A 14,919-nucleotide genomic window follows, 5' to 3' on the forward strand; every position below is an offset into this window, starting at 1 on the left:
CTAGGGTGGTGTTGGCACCTCCATTAAGGGAAGAAGCTACTGTTACTAGGGTGGTGTTGGCACCTCCATTAAGGGAACTAGCTACTGTTACTAGGGTGGCATTCGCACCACCATTAAGGAAAGTAGCTACTGTTTCACTCGGGTGGTGTTGGCAACTCCATTAAGGGACCTAGCTACTGTTACTAGGGAGGTGTTGGCACCTCCATTTAAGAGAACTAGCTACTGTTTCACTAGGGTGGTGTTGACACATCCATTAAGGAAACTAGCTACTGTTACTAGGGTGGTGTTGACAACTCCATTAAGGAAACTAGCTACTGTTACTAGGGTGGTGTTGGCACATCCATTAGGGAAACTAGCTACTACTAGGGTGGTGTTGGCACCTCCATTAAGGAAACTAGCTACTGTTTCACTAGGATGGTGTTGACACCTCCATTAAGGAAACTAGCTACTGTTTCACTAGGGTGGTGTTGACATCTCTATTAAGGCAACTAGCTACTGTTTCACTAGGGTGGTGTTGACACCTCCATTAAGGGAACTAGCTACTGTTTCACTAGGGTGGTGTTGGCACCTCCACTAAGGGAACTAGCTACTGTTACTAGGGTGGCATTGGCACCACCATTAAGGAAACTAGGTACTGTTTCACTCGGGTGGTGTTGGCACCTCCATTAAGGAAACTTGCTACTGTTTCACTAGGGTGGCATTGAGACCTCCATTAAGGGAACTAGCTACTGTTACTAGGGTGGCATTAACTCCTCCATTAAGGGAACTAGCTACTGTTTCACTAGGGTGGTGTTGGCACCTCCATTAAGGGAACTAGCTACTGTTACTAGGGTGGTGTTGGCATCTTCATTAAGTGAACTAGATACTGTTTCACTAGGGTGGTGTTGGCACCTCCATTAAGGGAACTAGCTACTGTTACTAGGGTGGCGTTGGCACCTCCATTAAGGGAACTAGCTGCTGTTTCACTAGGGTGGTGTTGGCACCTCCATTAAGGGAACTAGCTACTGTTACTAGGGTGGTGTTGGCACCTCCATTAAGGGAACTAGCTACTGTTACTAGGGTGGCATTGGCACCACCATTAAGGAAACTAGCTACTGTTTCACTCGGGTGGTGTTGGCAACTCCATTAAGGGAACTAGCTACTGTTACTAGGGAGGTGTTGGCACCTCCATTTAAGAGAACTAGCTACTGTTTCACTAGGGTGGTGTTGACACCTCCATTAAGGAAACTAGCTACTGTTACTAGGGTGGTGTTGACAACTCCATTAAGGGAACTAGCTACTGTTACTAGGGTGGTGTTGGCACATCCATTAGGGAAACTAGCTACTACTAGGGTGGTGTTGGCACCTCCATTAAGGAAACTAGCTACTGTTTCACTAGGATGGTGTTGACACCTCCATTAAGGAAACTAGCTACTGTTTCACTAGGGTGGTGTTGACAACTCCATTAAGGCAACTAGCTACTGTTTCACTAGGGTGGTGTTGGCACCTCCATTAAGGAAACTAGCTATTGTTTCACTATGGTGGTGTTGGCACCTCCATTAAGGGAACTAGCTACTGTTACTAGGGTGGCATTGGCACCTCCATTAAGGGAACTAGCTACTGTTTCACTAGGGTGGTGTTGGCACCTCCATTAAGGGAACTAGCTACTGTTTCACTAGGGTGGTGTTGGCTCCTCCATTAAGGGAACTAGCTACTGTTACTAGGGTGGTGTTGGCACCTCCATTAAGGGAACTAGCTACTGTTTCACTAGGGTGGTGTTGGCACCTCCACTAAGGGAACTAGCTACTGTTACTAGGGTGGCATTGGCACCACCATTAAGGAAACTAGGTACTGTTTCACTCGGGTGGTGTTGGCACCTCCATTAAGGGAACTAGCTACTGTTTCACTAGGGTGTTGTTGGCACCTCCATTAAGGGAACTAGCTACTGTTACTAGGGTGGCGTTGGCACCTCCATTAAGGGAACTAGCTACTGTTACTAGGGTGGTGTTGGCACCTCCATTAATGGCACCATCTACTGTTACTAGGGTGGTGTTGGCACCTCCATTAAGGAAACTTGCTACTGTTTCACTAGGGTGGCATTGAGACCTCCATTAAGGGAACTAGCTACTGTTACTAGGGTGGCATTAACTCCTCCATTAAGGGAACTAGCTACTGTTTCACTAGGGTGGTGTTGGCACCTCCATTAAGGGAACTAGCTACTGTTACTAGGGTGGTGTTGGCATCTTCATTAAGTGAACTAGATACTGTTTCACTAGGGTGGTGTTGGCACCTCCATTAAGGGAACTAGCTACTGTTACTAGGGTGGTGTTGGCACCTCCATTAAGGGAACTAGCTACTGTTTCACTAGGGTGGTGTTGGCACCTCCATTAAGGGAACTAGCTACTGTTACTAGGGTGGCGTTGGCACCTCCATTAAGGGAACTAGCTACTGTTACTAGGGTGCTATTGGCATCTCCATTAAGGGAACTAGCTACTGTTTCACTAGGGTGGTGTTGGCACCTCCATTAAGGGAAGAAGCTACTGTTACTAGGGTGGTGTTGGCACCTCCATTAAGGGAACTAGCTACTGTTACTAGGGTGGCATTGGCACCACCATTAAGGAAACTAGCTACTGTTTCACTCGGGTGGTGTTGGCAACTCCATTAAGGGAACTAGCTACTGTTACTAGGGAGGTGTTGGCACCTCCATTTAAGAGAACTAGCTACTGTTTCACTAGGGTTGTGTTGACACCTCCATTAAGGAAACTAGCTACTGTTACTAGGGTGGTGTTGACAACTCCATTAAGGAAACTAGCTACTGTTACTAGGGTGGTGTTGGCACATCCATTAGGGAAACGAGCTACTACTAGGGTGGTGTTGGCACCTCCATTAAGGAAACTAGCTACTGTTTCACTAGGGTGGTGTTGACATCTCCATTAAGGCAACTAGCTACTGTTTCACTAGGGTGGTGTTGACACCTCCATTAAGGGAACTAGCTACTGTTACTAGGGTGGCGTTGGCAACTCCATTAAGGGAACTAGCTACTGTTACTAGCGTGGTGTTGGCACCTCCATTAAGGGAACTAGCTACTGTTTCACTAGGGTGGTGTTGGCACCTTCATTAAGGGAACTAGCTACTGTTATTAGGGTGGTGTTGGCATCTCCATTAAGGGAACTAGCTACTGTTTCACTAGGGTGGTGTTGGCACCTCCATTAAGGGAACTAGCTACTGTTACTAGGGTGGCATTGGCACCTCCATTAAGGGAACTAGCTACTGTTTCACTAGGGTGGTGTTGGCACCTCCATTAAGGGAACTAGCTACTGTTTCACTATGGTGGTGTTGGCACCTCCATTAAGGGAACTAGCTACTGTTACTAGGGTGGCATTGGCACCTCCATTAAGGGAACTAGCTACTGTTTCACTAGGGTGGTGTTGGCACCTCCATTAAGGGAACTAGCTACTGTTTCACTAGGGTGGTGTTGGCTCCTCCATTAAGGGAACTAGCTACTGTTACTAGGGTGGTGTTGGCAACTCCATTAAGGGAACTAGCTACTGTTTCACTAGGGTGGTGTTGGCACCTCCACTAAGGGAACTAGCTACTGTTACTAGGGTGGCATTGGCACCACCATTAAGGAAACTAGGTACTGTTTCACTCGGGTGGTGTTGGCACCTCCATTAAGGGAACTAGCTACTGTTTCACTAGGGAGGTGTTGGCACCTCCATTTAAGAGAACTAGCTACTGTTTCACTAGGGTGGTGTTGACACCTCCATTAAGGAAACTAGCTACTGTTACTAGGGTGGTGTTGACAACTCCATTAAGGAAACTAGCTACTGTTACTAGGGTGGTGTTGGCACATCCATTAGGGAAACTAGCTACTACTAGGGTGGTGTTGGCACCTCCATTAAGGAAACTAGCTACTGTTTCACTAGGATGGTGTTGGCACCTCCATTAAGGAAACTAGCTACTGTTTCACTAGGTTGGTGTTGGCACCTCCATTAAGGGAACTAGCTACTGTTACTAGGGTGGCATTGGCACCTCCATTAAGGGAACTAGCTACTGTTACTAGGGTGGCATTGGCATCTCCATTAAGGGAACTAGCTACTGTTTCACTAGGGTGGTGTTGGCACCTCCATTAAGGGAACTAGCTACTGTTTCACTAGGGTGGTGTTGGCTCCTCCATTAAGGGAACTAGCTACTGTTACTAGGATGGTGTTGGCACCTCCATTAAGGGAACTAGCTACTGTTTCACTAGGGTGGTGTTGGCACCTCCATTAAGGGAACTAGCTACTGTTACTAGGGTGGCATTGGCACCACCATTAAGGAAACTAGCTACTGTTTCACTAGGGTGGTGTTTGCACCTCCATTAAGGGAACTAGCTACTGTTACTAGGGAGGTGTTGGCACCTCCATTTAAGAGAACTAGCTACTGTTTCACTAGGGTGGTGTTGACACCTCCATTAAGGGAACTAGCTACTGTTTCACTATGGTGGTGTTGACACCTCCATTAAGGAAACTAGCTACTGTTACTAGGGTGGTGTTGGCACCTCCATTAAGGAAACTAGCTACTGTTTCACTAGGGTGGTGTTGGCACCTCCATTAAGGGAACTAGCTACTGTTACTAGGGAGGTGTTGGCACCTCCATTTAAGAGAACTAGCTACTGTTTCACTAGGGTGGTGTTGACACCTCCATTAAGGAAACTAGCTACTGTTACTAGGGTGGTGTTGACAACTCCATTAAGGAAACTAGCTACTGTTACTAGGGTGGTGTTGGCACATCCATTAGGGAAACTAGCTACTGTTTCACTAGGATGGTGTTGGCACCTCCATTAAGGAAACTAGCTACTGTTTCACTAGGATGGTGTTGGCACCTCCATTAAGGAAACTAGCTACTGTTTCACTAGGGTGGTGTTGACATCTCCATTAAGGGAACTAGCTACTGTTTCACTAGGGTGGTGTTGACACCTCCATTAAGGGAACTAGCTACTGTTACTAGGGTGGCGTTGGCAACTCCATTAAGGGAACTAGCTACTGTTACTAGCGTGGTGTTGGCACCTCCATTAAGGGAACTAGCTACTGTTTCACTAGGGTGGTGTTGGCACCTCCTTTAAGGGAACTAGCTACTGTTATTAGGGTCGTGTTGGCATCTCCATTAAGGGAACTAGCTACTGTTTCACCAGGGTGGTGTTGGCACCTCCATTAAGGGAACTAGCTACTGTTACTAGGGTGGCATTGGCACCTCCATTAAGGGAACTAGCTACTGTTTCACTAGTGTGGTGTTGGCACCTCCATTAAGGGAACTAGCTACTGTTACTAGGGTGGCGTTGGCACCTCCATTAAGGGAACTAGCTACTGTTACTAGGGTGGCATTGGCATCTCCATTAAGGGAACTAGCTACTGTTTCACTAGGGTGGTGTTGGCACCTCCATTAAGGAAACTAGCTACTGTTTCACTAGGGTGGTGTTGGTTCCTCCATTAAGGGAACTAGCTACTGTTACTAGGGTGGCATTGGCATCTCCATTAAGGGAACTAGCTACTGTTTCACTAGGGTGGTGTTGGCACCTCCATTAAGGGAACTAGCTACTGTTTCACTAGGGTGGTGTTGGCTCCTCCATTAAGGGAACTAGCTACTGTTACTAGGGTGGTGTTGGCACCTCCATTAAGGGAACTAGCTACTGTTTCACTAGGGTGGTGTTGGCACCTCCATTAAGGGAACTAGCTACTGTTTCACTAGGGTGGTGTTGGCTCCTCCATTAAGGGAACTAGCTACTGTTACTAGGGTGGTGTTGGCACCTCCATTAAGGGAACTAGCTACTGTTTCACTAGGGTGGTGTTGGCTCCTCCATTAAGGGAACTAGCTACTGTTACTAGGATGGTGTTGGCACCTCCATTAAGGGAACTAGCTACTGTTTCACTAGGGTGGTGTTGGCACCTCCATTAAGGGAACTAGCTACTGTTACTAGGGTGGCATTGGCACCACCATTAAGGAAACTAGCTACTGTTTCACTAGGGTGGTGTTTGCACCTCCATTAAGGGAACTAGCTACTGTTACTAGGGAGGTGTTGGCACCTCCATTTAAGAGAACTAGCTACTGTTTCACTAGGGTGGTGTTGACACCTCCATTAAGGGAACTAGCTACTGTTTCACTATGGTGGTGTTGACACCTCCATTAAGGAAACTAGCTACTGTTACTAGGGTGGTGTTGGCACCTCCATTAAGGAAACTAGCTACTGTTTCACTAGGGTGGTGTTGGCACCTCCATTAAGGGAACTAGCTACTGTTACTAGGGAGGTGTTGGCACCTCCATTTAAGAGAACTAGCTACTGTTTCACTAGGGTGGTGTTGACAACTCCATTAAGGAAACTAGCTACTGTTACTAGGGTGGTGTTGGCACATCCATTAGGGAAACTAGCTACTGTTTCACTAGGATGGTGTTGGCACCTCCATTAAGGAAACTAGCTACTGTTTCACTAGGATGGTGTTGGCACCTCCATTAAGGAAACTAGCTACTGTTTCACTAGGGTGGTGTTGACATCTCCATTAAGGGAACTAGCTACTGTTTCACTAGGGTGGTGTTGACACCTCCATTAAGGGAACTAGCTACTGTTACTAGGGTGGCGTTGGCAACTCCATTAAGGGAACTAGCTACTGTTACTAGCGTGGTGTTGGCACCTCCATTAAGGGAACTAGCTACTGTTTCACTAGGGTGGTGTTGGCACCTCCTTTAAGGGAACTAGCTACTGTTATTAGGGTCGTGTTGGCATCTCCATTAAGGGAACTAGCTACTGTTTCACCAGGGTGGTGTTGGCACCTCCATTAAGGGAACTAGCTACTGTTACTAGGGTGGCATTGGCACCTCCATTAAGGGAACTAGCTACTGTTTCACTAGTGTGGTGTTGGCACCTCCATTAAGGGAACTAGCTACTGTTACTAGGGTGGCGTTGGCACCTCCATTAAGGGAACTAGCTACTGTTACTAGGGTGGCATTGGCATCTCCATTAAGGGAACTAGCTACTGTTTCACTAGGGTGGTGTTGGCACCTCCATTAAGGAAACTAGCTACTGTTTCACTAGGGTGGTGTTGGCTCCTCCATTAAGGGAACTAGCTACTGTTACTAGGGTGGCATTGGCATCTCCATTAAGGGAACTAGCTACTGTTTCACTAGGGTGGTGTTGGCACCTCCATTAAGGGAACTAGCTACTGTTTCACTAGGGTGGTGTTGGCTCCTCCATTAAGGGAACTAGCTACTGTTACTAGGGTGGTGTTGGCACCTCCATTAAGGGAACTAGCTACTGTTTCACTAGGGTGGTGTTGGCACCTCCATTAAGGGAACTAGCTACTGTTTCACTAGGGAGGTGTTGGCACCTCCATTTAAGAGAACTAGCTACTGTTTCACTAGGGTGGTGTTGACACCTCCATTAAGGAAACTAGCTACTGTTACTAGGGTGTTGTTGACAACTCCATTAAGGAAACTAGCTACTGTTACTAGGGTGGTGTTGGCACATCCATTAGGGAAACTAGCTACTACTAGGGTGGTGTTGGCACCTCCATTAAGGAAACTAGCTACTGTTTCACTAGGATGGTGTTGGCACCTCCATTAAGGAAACTAGCTACTGTTTCACTAGGTTGGTGTTGGCACCTCCATTAAGGGAACTAGCTACTGTTACTAGGGTGGCATTGGCACCTCCATTAAGGGAACTAGCTACTGTTACTAGGGTGGCATTGGCATCTCCATTAAGGGAACTAGCTACTGTTTCACTAGGGTGGTGTTGGCACCTCCATTAAGGGAACTAGCTACTGTTTCACTAGGGTGGTGTTGGCTCCTCCATTAAGGGAACTAGCTACTGTTACTAGGATGGTGTTGGCACCTCCATTAAGGGAACTAGCTACTGTTTCACTAGGGTGGTGTTGGCACCTCCATTAAGGGAACTAGCTACTGTTACTAGGGTGGCATTGGCACCACCATTAAGGAAACTAGCTACTGTTACTAGGGAGGTGTTGGCACCTCCATTTAAGAGAACTAGCTACTGTTTCACTAGGGTGGTGTTGACACCTCCATTAAGGGAACTAGCTACTGTTTCACTATGGTGGTGTTGACACCTCCATTAAGGAAAATAGCTACTGTTACTAGGGTGGTGTTGGCACCTCCATTAAGGAAACTAGCTACTGTTTCACTAGGGTGGTGTTGGCACCTCCATTAAGGGAACTAGCTACTGTTACTAGGGAGGTGTTGGCACCTCCATTTAAGAGAACTAGCTACTGTTTCACTAGGGTGGTGTTGACACCTCCATTAAGGAAACTAGCTACTGTTACTAGGGTGGTGTTGACAACTCCATTAAGGAAACTAGCTACTGTTACTAGGGTGGTGTTGGCACATCCATTAGGGAAACTAGCTACTGTTTCACTAGGATGGTGTTGGCACCTCCATTAAGGGAACTAGCTACTGTTTCACTAGGGTGGTGTTGGCACCTCCATTAAGGGAACTAGCTACTGTTACTAGGGTGGCGTTGGCACCTCCATTAAGGGAACTAGCTACTGTTACTAGGGTGCTATTGGCATCTCCATTAAGGGAACTAGCTACTGTTTCACTAGGGTGGTGTTGGCACCTCCATTAAGGGAAGAAGCTACTGTTACTAGGGTGGTGTTGGCACCTCCATTAAGGGAACTAGCTACTGTTACTAGGGTGGCATTGGCACCACCATTAAGGAAACTAGCTACTGTTTCACTCGGGTGGTGTTGGCAACTCCATTAAGGGAACTAGCTACTGTTACTAGGGAGGTGTTGGCACCTCCATTTAAGAGAACTAGCTACTGTTTCACTAGGGTGGTGTTGACACCTCCATTAAGGAAACTAGCTACTGTTACTAGGGTGGTGTTGACACCTCCATTAAGGAAACTAGCTACTGTTACTAGGGTGGTGTTGGCACATCCATTAGGGAAACGAGCTACTACTAGGGTGGTGTTGGCACCTCCATTAAGGAAACTAGCTACTGTTTCACTAGGGTGGTGTTGACATCTCCATTAAGGCAACTAGCTACTGTTTCACTAGGGTGGTGTTGACACCTCCATTAAGGGGACTAGCTACTGTTACTAGGGTGGCGTTGGCAACTCCATTAAGGGAACTAGCTACTGTTACTAGCGTGGTGTTGGCACCTCCATTAAGGGAACTAGCTACTGTTTCACTAGGGTGGTGTTGGCACCTTCATTAAGGGAACTAGCTACTGTTTCACTAGGGTGGTGTTGGCACCTCCATTAAGGGAACTAGCTACTGTTACTAGGGTGGCATTGGCACCTCCATTAAGGGAACTAGCTACTGTTTCACTAGGGTGGTGTTGGCACCTCCATTAAGGGAACTAGCTACTGTTTCACTATGGTGGTGTTGGCACCTCCATTAAGGGAACTAGCTACTGTTACTAGGGTGGCATTGGCACCTCCATTAAGGGAACTAGCTACTGTTTCACTAGGGTGGTGTTGGCACCTCCATTAAGGGAACTAGCTACTGTTTCACTAGGGTGGTGTTGGCACCTCCATTAAGGGAACTAGCTACTGTTACTAGGGTGGCATTGGCACCTCCATTAAGGGAACTAGCTACTGTTTCACTAGGGTGGTGTTGGCACCTCCATTAAGGGAACTAGCTACTGTTTCACTAGGGTGGTGTTGGCTCCTCCATTAAGGGAACTAGCTACTGTTACTAGGGTGGTGTTGGCAACTCCATTAAGGGAACTAGCTACTGTTTCACTAGGGTGGTGTTGGCACCTCCACTAAGGGAACTAGCTACTGTTACTAGGGTGGCATTGGCACCACCATTAAGGAAACTAGGTACTGTTTCACTCGGGTGGTGTTGGCACCTCAATTAAGGGAACTAGCTACTGTTTCACTAGGGAGGTGTTGGCACCTCCATTTAAGAGAACTAGCTACTGTTTCACTAGGGTGGTGTTGACACCTCCATTAAGGAAACTAGCTACTGTTACTAGGGTGGTGTTGACAACTCCATTAAGGAAACTAGCTACTGTTACTAGGGTGGTGTTGGCACATCCATTAGGGAAACTAGCTACTACTAGGGTGGTGTTGGCACCTCCATTAAGGAAACTAGCTACTGTTTCACTAGGATGGTGTTGGCACCTCCATTAAGGAAACTAGCTACTGTTTCACTAGGTTGGTGTTGGCACCTCCATTAAGGGAACTAGCTACTGTTACTAGGGTGGCATTGGCACCTCCATTAAGGGAACTAGCTACTGTTACTAGGGTGGCATTGGCATCTCCATTAAGGGAACTAGCTACTGTTTCACTAGGGTGGTGTTGGCACCTCCATTAAGGGAACTAGCTACTGTTTCACTAGGGTGGTGTTGGCTCCTCCATTAAGGGAACTAGCTACTGTTACTAGGATGGTGTTGGCACCTCCATTAAGGGAACTAGCTACTGTTTCACTAGGGTGGTGTTGGCACCTCCATTAAGGGAACTAGCTAATGTTACTAGGGTGGCATTGGCACCACCATTAAGGAAACTAGCTACTGTTTCACTAGGGTGGTGTTTGCACCTCCATTAAGGGAACTAGCTACTGTTACTAGGGAGGTGTTGGCACATCCATTTAAGAGAACTAGCTACTGTTTCACTAGGGTGGTGTTGACACCTCCATTAAGGGAACTAGCTACTGTTTCACTATGGTGGTGTTGACACCTCCATTAAGGAAACTAGCTACTGTTACTAGGGTGGTGTTGGCACCTCCATTAAGGAAACTAGCTACTGTTTCACTAGGGTGGTGTTGGCACCTCCATTAAGGGAACTAGCTACTGTTACTAGGGAGGTGTTGGCACCTCCATTTAAGAGAACTAGCTACTGTTTCACTAGGGTGGTGTTGACACCTCCATTAAGGAAACTAGCTACTGTTACTAGGGTGGTGTTGACAACTCCATTAAGGAAACTAGCTACTGTTACTAGGGTGGTGTTGGCACATCCATTAGGGAAACTAGCTACTGTTTCACTAGGATGGTGTTGGCACCTCCATTAAGGAAACTAGCTACTGTTTCACTAGGATGGTGTTGGCACCTCCATTAAGGAAACTAGCTACTGTTTCACTAGGGTGGTGTTGACATCTCCATTAAGGCAACTAGCTACTGTTTCACTAGGGTGGTGTTGACACCTCCATTAAGGGAACTAGCTACTGTTACTAGGGTGGCGTTGGCAACTCCATTAAGGGAACTAGCTACTGTTACTAGCGTGGTGTTGGCACCTCCATTAAGGGAACTAGCTACTGTTTCACTAGGGTGGTGTTGGCACCTCCTTTAAGGGAACTAGCTACTGTTATTAGGGTCGTGTTGGCATCTCCATTAAGGGAACTAGCTACTGTTTCACTAGGGTGGTGTTGGCACCTCCATTAAGGGAACTAGCTACTGTTACTAGGGTGGCATTGGCACCTCCATTAAGGGAACTAGCTACTGTTTCACTAGGGTGGTGTTGGCACCTCCATTAAGGGAACTAGCTACTCTTACTAGGGTGGCGTTGGCACCTCCATTAAGGGAACTAGCTACTGTTACTAGGGTGGCAATGGCATCTCCATTAAGGGAACTAGCTACTGTTTCACTAGGGTGGTGTTGGCACCTCCATTAAGGGAACTAGCTACTGTTTCACTAGGGTGGTGTTGGCTCCTCCATTAAGGGAACTAGCTACTGTTACTAGGGTGGCATTGGCATCTCCATTAAGGGAACTAGCTACTGTTTCACTAGGGTGGTGTTGGCACCTCCATTAAGGGAACTAGCTACTGTTTCACTAGGGTGGTGTTGGCTCCTCCATTAAGGGAACTAGCTACTGTTACTAGGGTGGTGTTGGCACCTCCATTAAGGGAACTAGCTACTGTTTCACTAGGGTGGTGTTGGCACCTCCATTAAGGGAACTAGCTACTGTTTCACTAGGGAGGTGTTGGCACCTCCATTTAAGAGAACTAGCTACTGTTTCACTAGGGTGGTGTTGACACCTCCATTAAGGAAACTAGCTACTGTTACTAGGGTGGTGTTGACAACTCCATTAAGGAAACTAGCTACTGTTACTAGGGTGGTGTTGGCACATCCATTAGGGAAACTAGCTACTACTAGGGTGGTGTTGGCACCTCCATTAAGGAAACTAGCTACTGTTTCACTAGGATGGTGTTGGCACCTCCATTAAGGAAACTAGCTACTGTTTCACTAGGTTGGTGTTGGCACCTCCATTAAGGGAACTAGCTACTGTTACTAGGGTGGCATTGGCACCTCCATTAAGGTAACTAGCTACTGTTACTAGGGTGGCATTGGCATCTCCATTAAGGGAACTAGCTACTGTTTCACTAGGGTGGTGTTGGCACCTCCATTAAGGGAACTAGCTACTGTTTCACTAGGGTGGTGTTGGCTCCTCCATTAAGGGAACTAGCTACTGTTACTAGGATGGTGTTGGCACCTCCATTAAGGGAACTAGCTACTGTTTCACTAGGGTGGTGTTGGCACCTCCATTAAGGGAACTAGCTACTGTTACTAGGGTGGCATTGGCACCACTATTAAGGAAACTAGCTACTGTTACTAGGGAGGTGTTGGCACCTCCATTTAAGAGAACTAGCTACTGTTTCACTAGGGTGGTGTTGACACCTCCATTAAGGGAACTAGCTACTGTTTCACTATGGTGGTGTTGACACCTCCATTAAGGAAACTAGCTACTGTTACTAGGGTGGTGTTGGCACCTCCATTAAGGAAACTAGCTACTGTTTCACTAGGGTGGTGTTGGCACCTCCATTAAGGGAACTAGCTACTGTTACTAGGGAGGTGTTGGCACCTCCATTTAAGAGAACTAGCTACTGTTTCACTAGGGTGGTGTTGACACCTCCATTAAGGAAACTAGCTACTGTTACTAGGGTGGTGTTGACAACTCCATTAAGGAAACTAGCTACTGTTACTAGGGTGGTGTTGGCACATCCATTAGGGAAACTAGCTACTGTTTCACTAGGATGGTGTTGGCACCTCCATTAAGGAAACTAGCTACTGTTTCACTAGGATGGTGTTGGCACCTCCATTAAGGAAACTAGCTACTGTTTCACTAGGGTGGTGTTGACATCTCCATTAAGGCAACTAGCTACTGTTTCACTAGGGTGGTGTTGACACCTCCATTAAGGGAACTAGCTACTGTTACTAGGGTGGCGTTGGCAACTCCATTAAGGGAACTAGCTACTGTTACTAGCGTAGTGTTGGCACCTCCATTAAGGGAACTAGCTACTGTTTCACTAGGGTGGTGTTGGCACCTCCATTAAGGGAACTAGCTACTGTTATTAGGGTCGTGTTGGCATCTCCATTAAGGGAACTAGCTACTGTTTCACTAGGGTGGTGTTGGCACCTCCATTAAGGGAACTAGCTACTGTTACTAGGGTGGCATTGGCACCTCCATTAAGGGAACTAGCTACTGTTTCACTAGGGTGGTGTTGGCACCTCCATTAAGGGAACTAGCTACTGTTACTAGGGTGGCGTTGGCACCTCCATTAAGGGAACTAGCTACTGTTACTAGGGTGGCATTGGCATCTCCATTAAGGGAACTAGCTACTGTTTCACTAGGGTGGTGTTGGCACCTCCATTAAGGGAACTAGCTACTGTTTCACTAGGGTGGTGTTGACACCTCCATTAAGGGAACTAGCTACTGTTTCACTATGGTGGTGTTGACACCTCCATTAAGGAAACTAGCTACTGTTACTAGGGTGGTGTTGGCACCTCCATTAAGGAAACTAGCTACTGTTTCACTAGGGTGGTGTTGGCACCTCCATTAAGGGAACTAGCTACTGTTACTAGGGAGGTGTTGGCACCTCCATTTAAGAGAACTAGCTACTGTTTCACTAGGGTGGTGTTGACACCTCCATTAAGGAAACTAGCTACTGTTACTAGGGTGGTGTTGACAACTCCATTAAGGAAACTAGCTACTGTTACTAGGGTGGTGTTGGCACATCCATTAGGGAAACTAGCTACTGTTTCACTAGGATGGTGTTGGCACCTCCATTAAGGAAACTAGCTACTGTTTCACTAGGATGGTGTTGGCACCTCCATTAAGGAAACTAGCTACTGTTTCACTAGGGTGGTGTTGACATCTCCATTAAGGCAACTAGCTACTGTTTCACTAGGGTGGTGTTGACACCTCCATTAAGCGAACTAGCTACTGTTACTAGGGTGGCGTTGGCAACTCCATTAAGGGAACTAGCTACTGTTACTAGCGTGGTGTTGGCACCTCCATTAAGGGAACTAGCTACTGTTTCACTAGGGTGGTGTTGGCACCTCCTTTAAGGGAACTAGCTACTGTTATTAGGGTCGTGTTGGCATCTCCATTAAGGGAACTAGCTACTGTTTCACTAGGGTGGTGTTGGCACCTCCATTAAGGGAACTAGCTACTGTTACTAGGGTGGCATTGGCACCTCCATTAAGGGAACTAGCTACTGTTTCACTAGGGTGGTGTTGGCACCTCCATTAAGGGAACTAGCTACTCTTACTAGGGTGGCGTTGGCACCTCCATTAAGGGAACTAGCTACTGTTACTAGGGTGGCAATGGCATCTCCATTAAGGGAACTAGCTACTGTTTCACTAGGGTGGTGTTGGCACCTCCATTAAGGGAACTAGCTACTGTTTCACTAGGGTGGTGTTGGCTCCTCCATTAAGGGAACTAGCTACTGTTACTAGGGTGGCATTGGCATCTCCATTAAGGGAACTAGCTACTGTTTCACTAGGGTGGTGTTGGCACCTCCATTAAGGGAACTAGCTACTGTTTCACTAGGGTGGTGTTGGCTCCTCCATTAAGGGAACTAGCTACTGTTACTAGGGTGGTGTTGGCACCTCCATTAAGGGAACTAGCTACTGTTTCACTAGGGTGGTGTTGGCACCTCCATTAAGGGAACTAGCTACTGTTTCACTAGGGAGGTGTTGGCACCTCCATTTAAGAGAACTAGCTACTGTTTC

This window comes from Coregonus lavaretus (assembly GCF_964263955.1).
Source record: "Coregonus lavaretus genome assembly, chromosome: 1".
Lineage (NCBI taxonomy): Eukaryota > Metazoa > Chordata > Actinopteri > Salmoniformes > Salmonidae > Coregonus > Coregonus lavaretus.